This window comes from Anser cygnoides, chromosome 2, assembly GCF_040182565.1.
Source record: "Anser cygnoides isolate HZ-2024a breed goose chromosome 2, Taihu_goose_T2T_genome, whole genome shotgun sequence".
In the NCBI taxonomy this organism is placed as follows: Eukaryota; Metazoa; Chordata; class Aves; order Anseriformes; family Anatidae; genus Anser; species Anser cygnoides.
The window spans coordinates 91,950,420-91,967,226 of NC_089874.1; positions in this window are offsets into that span (position 1 = coordinate 91,950,420).

Consider the following 16,807-nt stretch of genomic DNA (forward strand, 5'->3'; position numbering starts at 1 on the left):
CCCTCCCCCCTCCCTCTCTGGGATGGGGGAGAGAAACGGGAAAGTGAAGCCGGTGAGTTGAGATAAAGACAGTTTACTAAGACAGGAATATAATAATAACAATAATAGTAATAATAGTGATAATGATAATAGTATTAATAATAATAATGTGTAAGAAAACAAGTGATGCACAATGCAATTGCTCACCACCCGCTGACCGATGCCCAGCCTATCCCCGAGCAGCCGGCCCCCCACCCCGGCCAGCCACCCCTATATATTGTTTAGCATGACGTCAGATGGTATGGAATACCCCTTTGGCCAGTTTGGGTCAGCTGTCCTGGGTCTGTCCCCTCCCAGCTCCTGCTGCACCCCTAGCCTGCTCGCTGGCAGGACAGAGCGAGAAGCCGAAAAGTCCTTGGCCTGGTGTAAACACTGCTCTGCAACAATTAAAACATCAGCATGTTATCAGCGCTCTTCTCACCCTAATCCAAAACATAGCACCCTACCAGCTACTATGAGGGAAAATTAACTCTGTCCTAACTGGAACCAGGACAGATATCCACCCCCTATTCCATACCATTTATGTCATGCTCAGGTTACACTCTTTCCAATACATTCTAATTAATCACCATTTTCATCTATGATATATAGCAATCATGGTAGTGATGACATACATTATTATATAATAATTAACATACTACAATTCAACTCATGGGCTATTCTCACCCAGTATCAAATCCCCTTGAGGTACACACCGGACCTCCCCATTCTTTTGCATTACCCACCAAGTGCATCCAGGTCCCTGAGCAAAAGCAATTCCACGAATGGGTTTGCCTTTTCCTGAGGCAGGAGTAGCCCAGACTGTTTTACCCAGCATGTTTCTTACGTGCACTACAGGAACTTTATCCCCTTCTACAGTGCGTAACAGGTTTGATTGGGCAGGTCCAGCTCGGTTGGCAGATCCCCTGGTATTGACTAACCAGGTGGCCTTTGCCAAATGTGTATCCCAATTTTTGAATGTCCCAGCACCCATTGCTTTCAGTGTAGTCTTCAACAGTCCATTGTATCGTTCAACTTTTCCAGAGGCTGGTGCATGATAGGGGATGTGATACACCCACTCAATACCATGTTCTTTGGCCCAAGTGTCTATAAGGTTGTTTCGGAAATGAGTCCCGTTGTCTGACTCAATTCTCTCTGGGGTGCCATGTCGCCATAGGACTTGCTTTTCAAGGCCCAGGATAGTGTTCCGGGCGGTGGCATGGGGCACCGGATATGTTTCCAGCCATCCGGTGGTTGCTTCCACCATTGTAAGTACGTGGCGCTTGCCGTTGCGGGTTTGAGGGAGTGTGATGTAATCAATCTGCCAGGCCTCTCCATATTTATATTTCAGCCATCGTCCTCCATACCAAAGAGGTTTTGACCGTTTGGCTTGCTTGATTGCAGTACATGTTTCACAGTCATGAATAACCTGTGCTATAGTGTCCATGGTCAGGTCCACCCCTCGATCACGAGCCCATCTGTAGGTTGCATCTCTACCTTGATGGCCTGAGGTGTCACGGGCCCATCGGGCTATAAATAATTCACCTTTATGTTGCCAGTCCAGGTCCACCTGAGCCACTTCAATCTTAGCAGCCTGATCCACCTGCTGGTTGTTTTGATGTTCTTCAGTAGCCCGATTCTTGGGCACATGAGCATCTACATGGCGTACCTTTACAACCAGGTTCTCTACCCGGGCAGCAATATCTTGCCACAATGCCGCAGCCCAGATGGGCTTGCCCCTGCGCTGCCAGTTGTTCTGCTTCCATTGCTGTAACCACCCCCACAGGGCATTTGCTACCATCCATGAATCAGTATAGAGATAGAGAACTGGCCACTTTTCTCGTTCAGCAATATCTAAAGCCAGCTGGATGGCTTTCACTTATGCAAACTGACTCGATTCACCTTCTCCCTCAGCAGCTTCTGCAACTCGTCGTGTAGGACTCCATACAGCAGCTTTCCATCTCCGATGCTTTCCCACAATACGACAGGACCCGTCAGTGAACAAGGCATATTTCTTCTCATTTTCCGGTAGCTTGTTGTACAGTGGGGCTTCTTCAGCACGAACCACCTCCTCCTCTGATGATATCCCAAAGTATTTGCCTTCTGGCCAGTCCATAATCACCTCCAAGATTCCTGGGTGACTGGGGTTTCCTATTCGAGCCCGCTGAGTAATCAGTGCAACCCACTTGCTCCATGTAGCATCAGTTGCATGATGTGTAGAGGGGACCCTTCCTTTGAACATCCAGCCTAGTACCGGCAGTCGGGGTGCCAGGAGGAGCTGCGCTTCAGTACCGACCACTTCCAAAGCAGATCGAACTCCTTCATATGCTGCCAATATCTCCTTTTCAGTTGGAGTATAGCGGGCTTCAGATCCTCTGTATCCCCGACTCCAAAACCCCAGGGCTCGACCTCGAGTTTCCCCAGGTTCTTTCTGCCAGAGGCTCCAGGTGGGACCATTCTCCCCGGCTGCGGTGTAGAGCACATTCTTTACATCTGGTCCTGTTCGGCCTGGCCCGAGGGCTACTGCATGAACTATTTCCTGCTTAATTTGTTCAAAGGCTTGTCGTTGCTCAGGGCCCCATTCAAAAGCATTCTTCTTACGGGTTACTTGGTAGAGCGGGTTTACAATCAGACTGTAATTTGGAATATGCATTCTCCAAAACCCCACGACACCTAGGAAAGTTTGTGTTTCGTTTTTGCTAGTTGGTGGAGACATAGCTGTTATTTTGTTGATCACATCCATTGGGATTTGACGACGTCCATCTTGCCATTTTATTCCTAAAAACTGGATCTCTCGTGCAGGTCCTTTAACTTTATTCTGTTTTATGGCAAAACCGGCCTTCAGAAGGATTTGGACTATTTTCTTCCCTTTCTCGAAAACTTCCTCTGCAGTGTCACCCCACACAATGATGTCATCGATGTACTTCAGGTGTTCAGGAGCTTCCCCCTGCTCCAGCGCAGACTGGATCAGTCCATGGCAAATGGTAGGGCTGTGTTTCCACCCCTGGGGCAGCCGATTCCAAGTATATTGGACTCCCCTCCAAGTGAAAGCAAACTGTGGCCTGCACTGTGCTGCTAGAGGGATGGAGAAAAATGCATTAGCGATATCAATTGTGGCATACCACTTGGCTGCCTTTGATTCCAGTTCATACTGGAGTTCTAGCATGTCCGGCACTGCAGCACTCAGTGGTGGCGTGACTTCGTTCAGGCCACGATAGTCCACTGTTAGTCTCCACTCACCATTAGACTTTCGCACTGGCCATATAGGACTATTAAAAGGTGAATGAGTCTTGCTGATCACTCCTTGGCTCTCCAGTTGACGAATTAGCTTATGGATGGGACTCAGGGAGTCTCGGTTGGTGCGATATTGCCGCCGGTGCACAGTTGTGGTAGCGATCGGCACTTGCTGTTCTTCAACCCTCAGCAACCCCACAACAGAAGGGTCCTCTGAGAGACCAGGCAAGGTAGACAACTGCTTAATGTCCTCTGTCTCCAAGGCAGCTATGCCAAAAGCCCAGCGGAACCCTTTTGGGTCCTTGAAATATCCTCTTCTAAGATAGTCTATGCCAAGGATGCACGGAGCATCTGGGCCAGTCACAATACGGTGCTTTTGCCACTCATTACCGGTTAGACTCACTTCAGCGTCCAATACAGTTAACTGCTGGGATCCCCCCGTCACACCATAAATACAGATGGGCTCTGGCCCTTTATAGCTTGATGGCATTAGAGTACATTGTGCACCGGTGTCTACCAAAGCCTTATACTTCTGTGCGTCTGACGTGCCAGGCCATCGAATCCACACAGTCCAATAAACTCGATTGTCCCTTTCCTCCCCCTGGCTGGAGGCAGGGCCCCTCTAGTCCTGGTCAGAATCTTCGTTTCTGTGTTTAAAGGACTGCCTGCTGGAAGTTGGAGCAGCAAACTTTTCAGAGAACTCCTTTTTCCCAATTGTTTTCCTTTGCAATTCACGTACCCGTGCCTCTAGGGTCGCAGTAGATTTTCCATCCCATTTTCTCATGTCCTCTCCATGGTCACGTAGGTAAAACCACAGGGTGGCGCGGTGTGTGTGCCCGCCATATTGTCTTCCTTGCATAGATGAACGTTTACCACTAATAGCTGAGACACTGGTTTGTACAGGTGGGGAGGAAAATAATCTCTCTTCAAGTCGGTGGATCTTTTCAGAAAGTTTCTCCAAAGTATTCTCTTTTAGCTGGTGGACACTGGTTCGTTCAGGTGAAGGGGAAGATAATCTTTCTTCAAGTTGGTGGATCTTTTCAGAAAGTTTCTCCAAAGCATTCTCTTTTAGCTGGTGGACACTGGTTCGTTCAGGTGGAGGGGAAGATAAATTCTCTTTAAGTTGGTGGACCTCTTCAGAGAGTTTCTCCACAGCTGAGACACAGGCCTGTAGGGAAGAGGAGAGATTTCCTTCGTACTGCCGGAGTGTTTTAGTCACTTCATTCACTGTGGGATTCTCCTCCGCTTTCCAGGCTAGTATTGCCAATGAGCTGGCATATGATGATGGTGCACTCTGTACAAACTTCCGCCACATAGGTGGTGTACACTGGACTGCATCTGGATCTGCGGATGTTTGTGCGTCGTCTAGGTCCTTATAAATTACTTCCCGTACGGCCAATTCCCTCAGGTACTGAATTCCCTTCTCCATGGTGGTCCATTTGCCTGGTAGACATACAAGTTCTTCCTTGAAGGGATACCTTTCCTGCACAGCTGACAGGAGACGCCTCCAGAGGCTGCGAGATCGTGCTCCATCTCCAATTGCTTTGTCAATGCATGCGTCCCTAGCAAGGGATCCCAGCCGCCTGGCTTCCTTGCCCTCTAATTCCACATAATTGGCTCCCGTGTCCCAGCACCGGAGCAGCCAGGTGACAAGCTGCTCGCCTATACAGCGACAAAAATCTTTTCGCACATCTCGTAGCTCACGCTGGTATAGAGTCCGGGTAGTTACTGTTGATTTTTCGACATCCTCATCCTCATCTTCAGTCTCCTGCACCTTTGATGGCCCAGCCTCGTCTTCACTATGCCCAGACTTAGCAGAAGACTGTCTGCGTTCTAAACGACCTGAGCCTCTATACCATTTTTTCACCTTGTCTACAGGGGGAACTTGCACTGCTACAGCTCATTTCTCTAACCCAGACACAGGGTCTGCCACAAGGGTTGGAATGCCCTCTGCGGGGTCAACTTGCACTGCTACAGCTCGTTTCTCTGACCCAGACACAGGAGTGGGAGCAGCTGCAGGAGCTGGAGCTGCTGCAGGGGCTGGAGTGGCTGCGGGAGCTGGAGCTGGAGCAGCTGCAGGGGCTGGAGCAGCTGCAGGAGCTGGAACTGGAGCGGCTGCAGGAGCTGGAGCTGGAGCGGCTGCAGGAGCTGGAGCTGGAGCGGCTGCAGGAGCTGGAGCTGGAGTAGCTGCAGGAGCTGGAGCAGCTGCAGGAGCTGGAGCGGCTGCAGGAGCTGGAGCTGGAGCGGCTGCAGGAGCTGGAACTGGAGCGGCTGCAGGGGCTGGAGCTGGAGCGGCTGCAGGAGCTGGAGCTGGAGCTAGGTTGCTAGTAGCATCAATTGCAGCTCGATAGGCACAAGCCAGACCCCAGCACGCTACAGTGATTTGTGTCACTTTGGAACTGCCAGAGTCATGACACCTTTTTTTCAAGCATTCTGCCAGCTTTTTAGGATTTTGCAGTTGTTCAGGGGTGAATGTCCAAAACACTGGAGGTGACCACTGCTCTAGAAACCTGCCCATATCCTCCCACACTCCCTGCCACTCACAACTATCCCGCCTCAAGACAGATCTCCGGATGAGATTCCTAAGTAGTTGTTTAACCCTCCACAAAACCTGAAGCGCATTCAGGAGACATAACAACAAGAGCAGGCTGGTCTGAGTATCCCAAGGATATTCAACATCTCGGAGAACCACCGTAACTAGCTCGGGGGATAAGAGGGTGGTGGTGAAGGAGAAAGGGAGAGTGAACAGGTAGGGAAACATGTCTTCCCCTGTCCCCTTCACAGATTGGCTCCCTGATGAAAACAGGCAATAGGTGTAATTGCTAATAGTTTCCGAGATATGGGTTCCAAAGTATAGAGTCGACGTCAGTGCTGAGTACAAATACCAGGTTAAAGTCGTGACCAGATATCTCATCATTTCATAAGCCATTGTTACACCGCACAGTACCATAACAATCTTAAACCAGGGCCCGGAAAGGATAAACAGTGCAACAGGGAGCACATACAGAAAGTAACGCACTATAAAACTCAATTTGGAATACAGGTACAGCAGACTGGAGATTAAGGCAATCAACATCGTGACTAGCAACTATTAAGCAGGTCCAATACTTATACCAATTTTAGTTTAACACACTCTGGTCAAATTTGTCGATGTCTCAACCCTTCGAGCCCCACGTTGGGCGCCAAAAGGGCTGTTGCGGTTTAACCCGGCTGGCAGCTAAACACCACACAGCCGTTCACTCACCCTCCCCCCTCCCTCTCTGGGATGGGGGAGAGAAATGGGAAAGTGAAGCCGGTGAGTTGAGATAAAGACAGTTTATTAAGACAGGAATATAATAATAACAATAATAATAATAATAGTGATAATGATAATAGTATTAATAATAATAATGTGTAAGAAAACAAGTGATGCACAATGCAATTGCTCACCACCCGCTGACCGATGCCCAGCCTATCCCCGAGCAGCCGGCCCCCCACCCCGGCCAGCCACCCCTATATATTGTTTAGCATGACGTCAGATGGTATGGAATACCCCTTTGGCCAGTTTGGGTCAGCTGTCCTGGGTCTGTCCCCTCCCAGCTCCTGCTGCACCCCTAGCCTGCTCGCTGGCAGGACAGAGCGAGAAGCCAAAAAGTCCTTGGCCTGGTGTAAGCACTGCTCTGCAACAATTAAAACATCAGCATGTTATCAGCGCTCTTCTCACCCTAATCCAAAACATAGCACCCTACCAGCTACTATGAGGGAAAATTAACTCTGTCCTAACTGGAACCAGGACAACATTATAAATTCTACATTTAGAATCTACATCTACTTTACATTACAAATCTACATGGACTTCTGATGATGACTGGAAAAAGGGAAACCACTCCCATTTTTAAAAAGGGTAGAAAGGAAGACATAGGGAACATCAGACCAGTAAACCTCACCTCTGTGCCTGGGAAGATCATGGAACAGATCCTCCTGAAACCAATGTCTAGGTACATGCAAAACAAGTGGATCCAAGACAGCCATCATGGTTTCACCAAGGGAAAATCATGTCTGACCAGTCTGATGGCTTTCTATGATGGAGTGACTGCATCAGTTGACAAGGGAACACCGAAAAATGTCAACTTCCTGGGCTTCTGTAAGGCCTTGAACACAATCCCACATGACATCCTGATCTCTAAATTGGAGGGAGATGGATTTGATGGGTGGACCATTCAGAGGATAAGGAATTGGATTGAAGGCTGCACCCAGAGAGTGATGGTCAATGGCTCTATGTCCAGGTGGAGGCTGGTGACAAGTGGTGTCTCTCAAGGGTCTGTCCTGGGACCGGTACTGTTTAATATCTTTATCTACATAGACAATAAGATCAAGTGCACCCTCAGCAAGGTTGCAGATGACAGTAAGCTGAGTGGCATAGTTGATACAACAGAAGGAAGAGATGCCATTCAAAGGGACCTGGACAAGCTTGAGAAGTTGCCCATGTGAACCTAATGAGGTTCAACAAGTCCAAGTGCAAGGTACTATGCCTGGGTAGAACAATCCCTGACACAAGTACAGACTGGGAGAAGAACTCATTGAGAGCAGCCCCACAGAGAAAGACTTGGGAGTTCTAGTGGATAAAAAGTTTGAAATGAGCTGGCAGTGCATGCTTGAAGCCCAGTGGATTCAATGGCCTGGCACACCGGAACTGCAGAAATATAAAGCTCCAGTGGACACAGGCGCACAGTGTACCCTAATGCCATCAGGCCACCAACGAGCAGAACTCATCTGTATCTCTGGAGTGACAGGGGGATCCCAAGAGCTAACTGTACTGGAAGCTGAAGTGAGTCTAACTGGGAATGAATGGCAAAAGCACCCCATTGTGACTGGCCCAAAGGCTCTGTGCATTCTTGGCATAGACTTCCTCAAGAGAGGGTACTTCAAGGATCCAAAAGGGTACCGGTGGGCTTTTGGAATAGCTGCTTTGAGCACAGAGAAGATTAAGCAGCTGTCTACCCTTCCTGGTCTCTCACAAGACCCTTCTGATGTAGGATTGCTGAGGACTGAAGAACAGCAAGTGCCAATTGCGACTGCAACTGTGCACCGGCGGCAATATCACACCAACTGAGGCTCCCTGATCCCTATCCATAAGTTAGTTCATCATCTGGAGAGCCAAGTTGTGATCACCAAGACTCACTCACCCTTTAATAGTCCTTTTAATAGTCCAGTGCGAAAGTCTAATGGTGAGTGGAGGCTAACAGTGGACTATCGGGGCCTGAATGAAGTCATGCCACCACTGAGTGCTGCAGTGCCAGACATGCTAGAACTCCAGTATGAGCTAGAGTCAAAGGCAGTTAAGTGCTACAATCAATATTGCTAATGCATTTTTCTCCATCCCTCTAGCAGCAGCATGCTGGCCACTGTTTGCTTTCACTTGGAGGGGCGTTCAGAAGACTTGGAATCGACTGCCCCAGGGGTGGAAACACAGCTGTACCATTTGCCATGGACTGATCCAGAGGACACTGGAACAGTGGAAATTGTTAAAAAATTGTTAAATCATGGATTGTTAAAAACTGTGTTGCGAGCATTAGGTGCTGGGACATGGAAACATTGGGACATAAATCTACCAGAGGTCACTTAGAATCATAGCATCATAGAATCATAGAATATCCCGAGTTGGAAGGGACCCATAAGGATCATCAAGTCCAACTAATGACAACACACAGGTCTACTCACAAGTTTAGACCATGTGACTAAGTGCACAGTCCAATCGCTTCTTAAATTCAGACAGGCTTGGTGCACTGACTACTTCCTTGGGGAGCCTGTTCCAGTGTGCGACCACCCTCTTGGTGAAGAACCTCTTCCTGATGGCCAGCCTAAACTTCCCCTGCCTCAGCTTAACAACATTCCCGTGAGTCCTATCACTAGTGTTTATGGAGAATAGGTCACCTGCCTCTCCACTCCCCCTCGCGAGGAAGTTGTAGACTGCGATGAGGTCCTCCCTCAGCCTCCTCTTCTCCAGGCTGAACAGGCCCAGTGACCTCAGCCGCTCCTCATATGTCTTCCCCTCTAGGCCCTTCACCATCTTCGTTGCCCTCCTCTGGACACTCTCCAACAGTTTAATGTTCTTTTTGTACTGTGGTGCCCAGAACTGCACACAGTATTCGAGGTGAGGCTGCACCAGCGCAGAGTAGAGTGGGACAATCACCTTCCCTTGACCGACTAGCGATGCCGTGCTTGATGCACTCCAGGATACGGTTGGCTCTCCTGGCTGCCAGGGCACACTGCTGGCTTATATTCAACTTGCTGTCAACCACAACCCCCAGATCCCTCTCTGCGGGGCTGCTCTCCAGCGTCTCGTTGCCCAGTCTGTACGTATAGCCATGGTTGCCCCATCCCACATGCAGGACCTGGCACTTGCTTTTGTTAAACTTCATGAGCCCTGCCTGTCAGCCAATTGCTCACCCATCGTATGATGTTTTTGTTTAGCTGTATGGTGGACATTTTGTCCAGTAGGATCCTGTGGGAAACCATGTCAAAAACTTTGCTGAAGTCCAAAAAGATCACATCAGCTGGTTTCCCTTGATTGACTAGGTGGGTGATCTTATCACAAAAAGAAATCAAATTTGTTAGGCAGGACCTACCCCTCATGAACCCATGTTGGCTGGGACCAATGACTGCATTGTTCCCCAGGTGCCCTTCAATAACTTCAAGGATCATCCTCTCCATAATTTTACCAGGCACTGATGTGAGACTGACAGGCCTGTAATTGCTAGGGTCTTCTTTCTTACCCTTCTTGAAAATTGGCACAACATTTGCCAGCTTCCAGTCCAATGGGACCTCTCCAGATTCCCAAGATCATTGAAAAATAATTGAGAGAGGTCCCGCGATGACGTCAGCCAGCTCTTTAAGCACCTTGGGATGAATTCTATCTGGACCGATGGACTTGTATGGATCCAGATGGAGGATCCACTTGCATGGATCCACCTGTATGGATCCACTTGGCTAGTTAACAGCAGGGGGTCTGACAACCATCCTGGTCCTGGTGAAACGAAACGCCTACACACTGTGGGAGAAGCTAAAGTCCCTGTAGTGCATGTAGGGAAGTGGATGGGGAAGGCGATGTGGGTTGTTTCTGCCATGGGAAAAGGCAAACCCACTTGTGGGATTATCTTCGCCCAAGGACCAGGGTATACCTGGTGGGTAATGCAGAAGGATGGGGATATCAGGTGTGTGCCTCAAGGAGATTGAACCTTGGGAGAAAATTAATCTCTAATCCAAGTTACATGTTGTAGGAGGACACTGCAGAACCAATGACAGGTCAACTTCGCAAGGTACAGGGTAAGTGCAACAGTGACGTGAGCTGAGCTGGTGCAGGTGTCAAGGAAACCAATTTCACCTGCCCTGAGTGACCACTTTGACAGATGAAGCTGAAACCATCAACAGTTTTTATGAACATTTTGGGGAAAGGTCTATGGAATGAAAAGAAGTACAGACCTATAAATCTGTTAAAGGACAGGGAAGAGTGGCGATGAGAATATCTATATACTAAACTATGTGGGACCTGAGTATGACACAAATGTTATGGAATAAGGGGTGGAAATTGTGTTGGGTCTGGCTGGGATGGAGTTTACTTTCCCTGCAGCTCTGCACTTGTAGCTGGAACAGCACTGGTATCATTCCAGTGTTGTGTCTATTGCTGCATAGTGCTGGCACAGCATCAGGACTCCCTCCAAGCCCCCAAGAGCCAGTAGGCTGGGGGTGGGAAAGTGACTGGGAGGGGACATCTCCAGGGCAGCTGACCTAAACCAACCAAAGGGATATTCCATAACACCTGATGTCACACTCAGCAATAAAAAGGGGGGCTCTCATGGGGGAGGGGACTGTCCTCCCAAACAACCCTTACACATTTTGAGGCCCTGCTTCCCAGGACATGGCCAAACATCGCTCATTGATGGGAAGTAGAGAATAACTTTTTTTTTCCTTTCTCTATGTGCTTCCGCATGACCTTTTTTTTTTTTTTTTTCCATTCCCTTTCCCTTTAATTAAATCATTCTCAACTCAAACCTCGAGCTTTTTGTGTTGTATTTTCTCCACCTTCCTCTTTGAGGAGGGGGGAGTGAGAGAGCGGTTGTGGTGGAGCTCAGCTGCCCACTTGAGTAAAACCTCCACAAAGGCCAGCTGCATCCTGGGCTGCTTCAACAGAGGAGTGGCCAGAAGGTCAAAGGGGGTGATTGTTCCCCTCTGCTCTGCCCTTGTTAGGCACCACTTGGAGTACTACATCCAGGTCTGGGGCCCTCAGCATAGGGTCCAGAGGAGGGCCATGAAATTGATCAGAGTTCTGGAGCACCTCTCCTACGAAGAAAAGCTGAGAGAGCTGGAACTGTTCAGCATGATGAAGAGAAAGCTCCAGGGTGACCTTATTGCAGCTTTCCAATACTTAAAGGGGGCTTATAAAAAAGTTGGAGAGAAACTTTTTGCCCAGTCAGACAGTGACAGGACAAGGGGGAATGGTTTTAAACTAAAAGAGGGGAGATTTTCTTTATTCAGAGGGTGGTGAGGCACTGGAACATTACCCAGAGAAGTTGTGGATGCCCCATCCCTGGAGGTGTTCATTACCAGGTTGTACGAGGCCCTGGGCAACCTCATCTAGCGGGTGGCATCCCTGCCCAAGGCAGGGGGTTGGGAACTAGATGAATTTTAAGGTCCCTTCCAACCCAAACAATTCTATGATTCTATGATTCTCTATGATGTGCTGGAACTTTCCAAGAAAGAAATACAAACCTTACTAGAATATCTAAGTTCTTATTTTCAGAATTTATTTTCACCATTTATTTTGAGGCAAAATTGATGCTTTATGTAGGCTTTACTTCTCTAAGACTCAGAGTCTTGGCTTACATGTAAAAAAAAGTTTATTCCTCCTAAAGTTATGAATAGAATATTTTTCAAAAATGTTGTACGTCAGTGCAGGTATCTCTGCATTATGTTTATGCTTGTAGCAGAAAGCAAGTGCACCTCAATATAAAGAGCAGTAGTCAGTAACATGAGGGTTAAAGTAAGACCTTCTTATTTGATATAATTCTAGTTTTCTGGCTTGAGAATGAAAAGGAAAATACTTTTCTAATACATTACATGAGCTCATGTTTTACTTCAGTGTGGCCTCCTAATATGTTGCCATTACATAACTATTACTTATTTGCCTTACCTTACTCTGCTTCTTCTGGTTTTGTAGAGGTCTTAATGGATATCCAGTGAGGTGCACTGGTTTACTAACAGGAACTGTGTACACGTTGGAAAGCCAAAGGCATTTGCTGTGGTATGTTTTACAACAATTTGTAAAGGTCAAGATAATTTTGTTGGTTATTTTTACTCTGAGCTTTCTGAAAATGCACGGGACTGTTCAGGAGATTTTTTTTTATTTTTTTTTTCCTGAGAGTCAGCAGGCATTCAGCATTCAGGGCATCTTGTGATACAAGAGAGTATGAGAGAAAACAACACATTTTAAAATTAGAACAAATGGAAAGAAATGCTCACCTATTCTGTCACATCATCCACACTCCTTCTCTCAATTAATTTCCCCCCTATATTTTCATAGTTTCTCACATTTATTCCTGAAGACATTACTTTATAAACGTTCCCTGTCTACTTTCAGCAAATACCTGCAAAGATCTGTAAGACATTTTTTGTTTTTATGTCCTCACCATTAATTTCAGGAAAACATGTCCTGCAACTAGGTGCTTTGACACAACTTGCAAAACTTTCTTCAGAAATTTAGAAAAACTTCCAGCAAATGAAAGTACCCATCTCATGAGATATATTAGTCACTACAAGTCATTGTCTGTGAAATCCCTTGAAAAATTTATCAAGCTATTTATCGAGATGAAATCAACCAACACTTTATATCATACTGACTGGTATAATTGCCTGAAATTCAAAGAAGTTAGTATCCACTTTTTTTAAAAAAAATAAAATATTTTCATACACATACAGACATGCACACACACACATTCATATGGCACATGCATAATGGGTCATGAAAAAGAGTATTAATACAAAAACATTAATACAAAATTAATACAAAAAAATAGAGGAAACCATAAAAAATGGGGGGGGGGGGGGGAGGGATTGGGAGAGGGGGAACAGGAGAAATCAGGATATTAAATAAAATGAGAACCATACAGGGAAAATGAAATAAGCTAAGTTTGCCAGAGAAGCAGAAGGATAAAAACATGATGTGACTCAGGGAAGAACATGCAAAGATTGGGTAGTCAAAATACGCAAAGAGAGGCTCAACACCTAAAAAAAGCACCAAGAACCAAAATATTAACACAGTGTCAAATCACATTACAAGGAAGTAAAATATAGGAAGTGATGCAAACACTGAAAAAGGTGAACAGACAACAAATTGCAATGACATCTTTGGTATACAGGAGGGGTATTTTGAAAATGCACTAAACCTTGTACTCCCATTCAGGTACTAGCATTGCAACCAGTTAAGTGAACCAGGCAGCCTGCAAGACCAGATGGTTTTGAGGATGCATCCTTCAAACAGAGAAGAAACAAGATAGACTGCAAAGATTTTACATGCTGTGAAAGTAGCATTTACATATTCTTTGTCATAGGTGTTTTACAGAAATGACGAGGTTATCAACATACTTCGTTAACACAAAAAGTGCAACTGTTTATACTTCAAATCATTTAGAATGTTATTCTGTAAATCTGAAGAAGTCACATAAGAGAAGCAGATTTGAAGACTAGTGCAACAAAATTTCTTTGACAGACAGCAGGAGTGGAAGAGTGGTGGTGTTTCTAAGACAAAAAATAAATGCCGAGGAAAGTAGGATATGAGACCAAAATGATGGATTGGTTCTCAGGGACAATTTTTACTGAGGGCCTGCAGAGCTTCTGTACCTTTCAGCTGTGGTTAGGGTTGTGTGAATTCGAGGAATAGAAGAGTGCATCTGCCATTTGTTCCATCTTCAGTTCTCTCAGGCCTGTGAACCACTGTGATCAAAAGGTTATGATGGTATAGACCTTGCTGCCCCATTGCTGTTTGCAAAGAGAAAATAAATTGTCAAAGATGACCATAGAAACACAGGTATGGTTAATCCAGCCACCAATTTATGATGATATGCAATAGGACATTAGTGCTTTAGGCTTGATGGTAGAATAGGATACAAAAACACTGCCCTCTGTGCTGGGTCTGGCTGTGATGGAGTTAACTTTCCCTGCAGCAGACCATACAGTGATGTATGCATACATGTTTGGATGGGGGGAAGGTGTTTTAGTTTTTTGTTTTGTTTTGTTTTGTTTTCTCACTGTTCTACCTTTCTACTAACAGGTAATAAATTTTATTAATCTCCTTATGCTGAGTCTGTTTTGCCCATGACAATAATTGTTGAGTGATCCCCCTATCCTTATTTCAACCCTCGAGCCCTTTTTGTTGTATTTTCTCCCCCTTTTTCTTTGAGAAGGGGGAGTAAGAGAGTGATTGTGGTGGGGCACAGCTGCCCAGCTGGGTAAAACCAACACATCAACGCAGGAACACCCCTGCATGCCGTGATCCCATGTTCCACTGCAGAACGCGTCTGCCCCAGAGCCTTAATGAGGCAAAGTATCTTCCTCACGTGAGATAGTATAAGTTCTATTTGTGTCACTTCCTTAATCTAGTAGCATTTCTCACTCTTCCTTATGCAGAATTTGACTATGATTACTGATTTGATAGTGATTATTTTATTGTAATTTGATTTCACATTATTTCATAGATCTACACTGTACCGGGTCTGGCTGGGATGGAGTTAACTTTCCCTGCAGTGGCCCATACAGTGCTGTGCTCTGCGTTTGTAGCTAGAACAGCACTGGTATCACACCAGTGTTGAGTCTATTGCTAAGCAATACTGGCACAGCACCAAGACTCTCTCCAAACCCACCCAAGAGCCAGTAGGCTGAGGGTGGGCAAGAGGTGGGGAGGGGACATGACCAGGGCAGCTGACCTAAACCGACTAAAGGGATATTCCATACCATGTAATATCACACTCAGCAATAAAAGGTGGGAAAGTGGAAGGAGAGAGGGGGTTCTTGTTATGAAGATGTCTGTCCTCCCAATCATCAACTATGCATATTGAGGCCCTGCTTCCTGGGACATGGTCAAACATCACTTATTGAAGGGAAGTAGAGAATAACTTTTTTTTTTTTTTTTCTCTCCATGTATTTCTGTGCAGCTTTTACTTGTTTTTCTCTCTTACTTTTCCCTTTATTTATCCTTATCTTAACCCACAACTTATTTATTTATTTATTTATTTATTTATTTATTTATTTTTCATTCCAGCATATTTTCTTCTCTCCCTCTTCTTCTAAAGAGGGGGAGTAAGAGACCAGTTGTGGTGGAGTTCAGCTGCCCAGCAACGTAAAACCACCACACACACCTACAGTGTCATGCTGGTATCTCAGTCAGGTAAAAACTGGGATAGTATTTTTTTCTACTTCTGCTTCTGAACTGCAGATATAACACTTTTTGCTCAGTCTACAAGGAGAGGAAAGGAGGTTCCTGGGGATCCATCTCAATTTGTATAGTTACCAGTGGGAATCTCTCCATTGTTTCATTAGGAATATGATAGTGCTTTATTAGAATATCATCTTTTCAATGCTGGAATCATATCCTTAGCTTTTTTTCTCATGTTCTTAATGTAAATGGGTTATGTGTAAATCTGAGAGAGAGAGAAATGGGAAGACTTACAGAAGCAGGGCGTAGCTCACATTTCCCAAATGTGAAATAAACCTTGAAGTATCTTCCTGTGAACACTTTCCTCCAAAAAGAATGATAAATCACCACAAGTTTTAAAAGAATTTCCTAAAAAATTGCAAGATTCATCAGACCAGAGGTGCAGTGGATATGAAGACCTGTAGTCCAAATACACCCACAGATAATACAAGAAGAAAATTCATGGCAAACACTGTAGCCACTTTAACTAACAGTGTCATCTGTTAGTTACTGATAAAAGTTTCTTGGTATTCAGTGATGATTTCGGCATTCATAAAAAATAATAACAGAAATGTTCTCAATATGCCACATCATCATACCACTGGATGGTTTCCAATAGTATAAGGCTTGGCCGTATGTCAGGAGTCATGACTGCAGAGTATCTTGGTAAAATGTAAAAACATACTTTTACTTTTATTCAGCTTTTTATTTGATTTGATTCCAAGCATACCAGCTGTTAATTTAGATAGGGATGATCCCACTTCTTTTGAATTTTTTTTTTTTTAAAAAAAAGAGTTAAAAACAAAACTATTTTCTCAAGGGAATTGAATGTTCCAAGGCATCTACTGTCACACTGCTTCTCATTTCTCCTCTTCTTTTGTTAGATGTAACAAATAAAGAAATAAAGCACTTATCTTCTTGTAGCTCTTTTCTGGAATCTCTAGTGATCCTTGAAAATGTAATAGCATTTCTGCCTTTAACTTCATTATGAGAACAAATAATGAAGACATAGACCTCAAACAAATGGATGAATGTTCCATGAAGCTATAGTGCTTTACAACAGTAGTTTGAAGGAAATGTGGTTAATGGTTAATCTTGCAACTGAAGGGG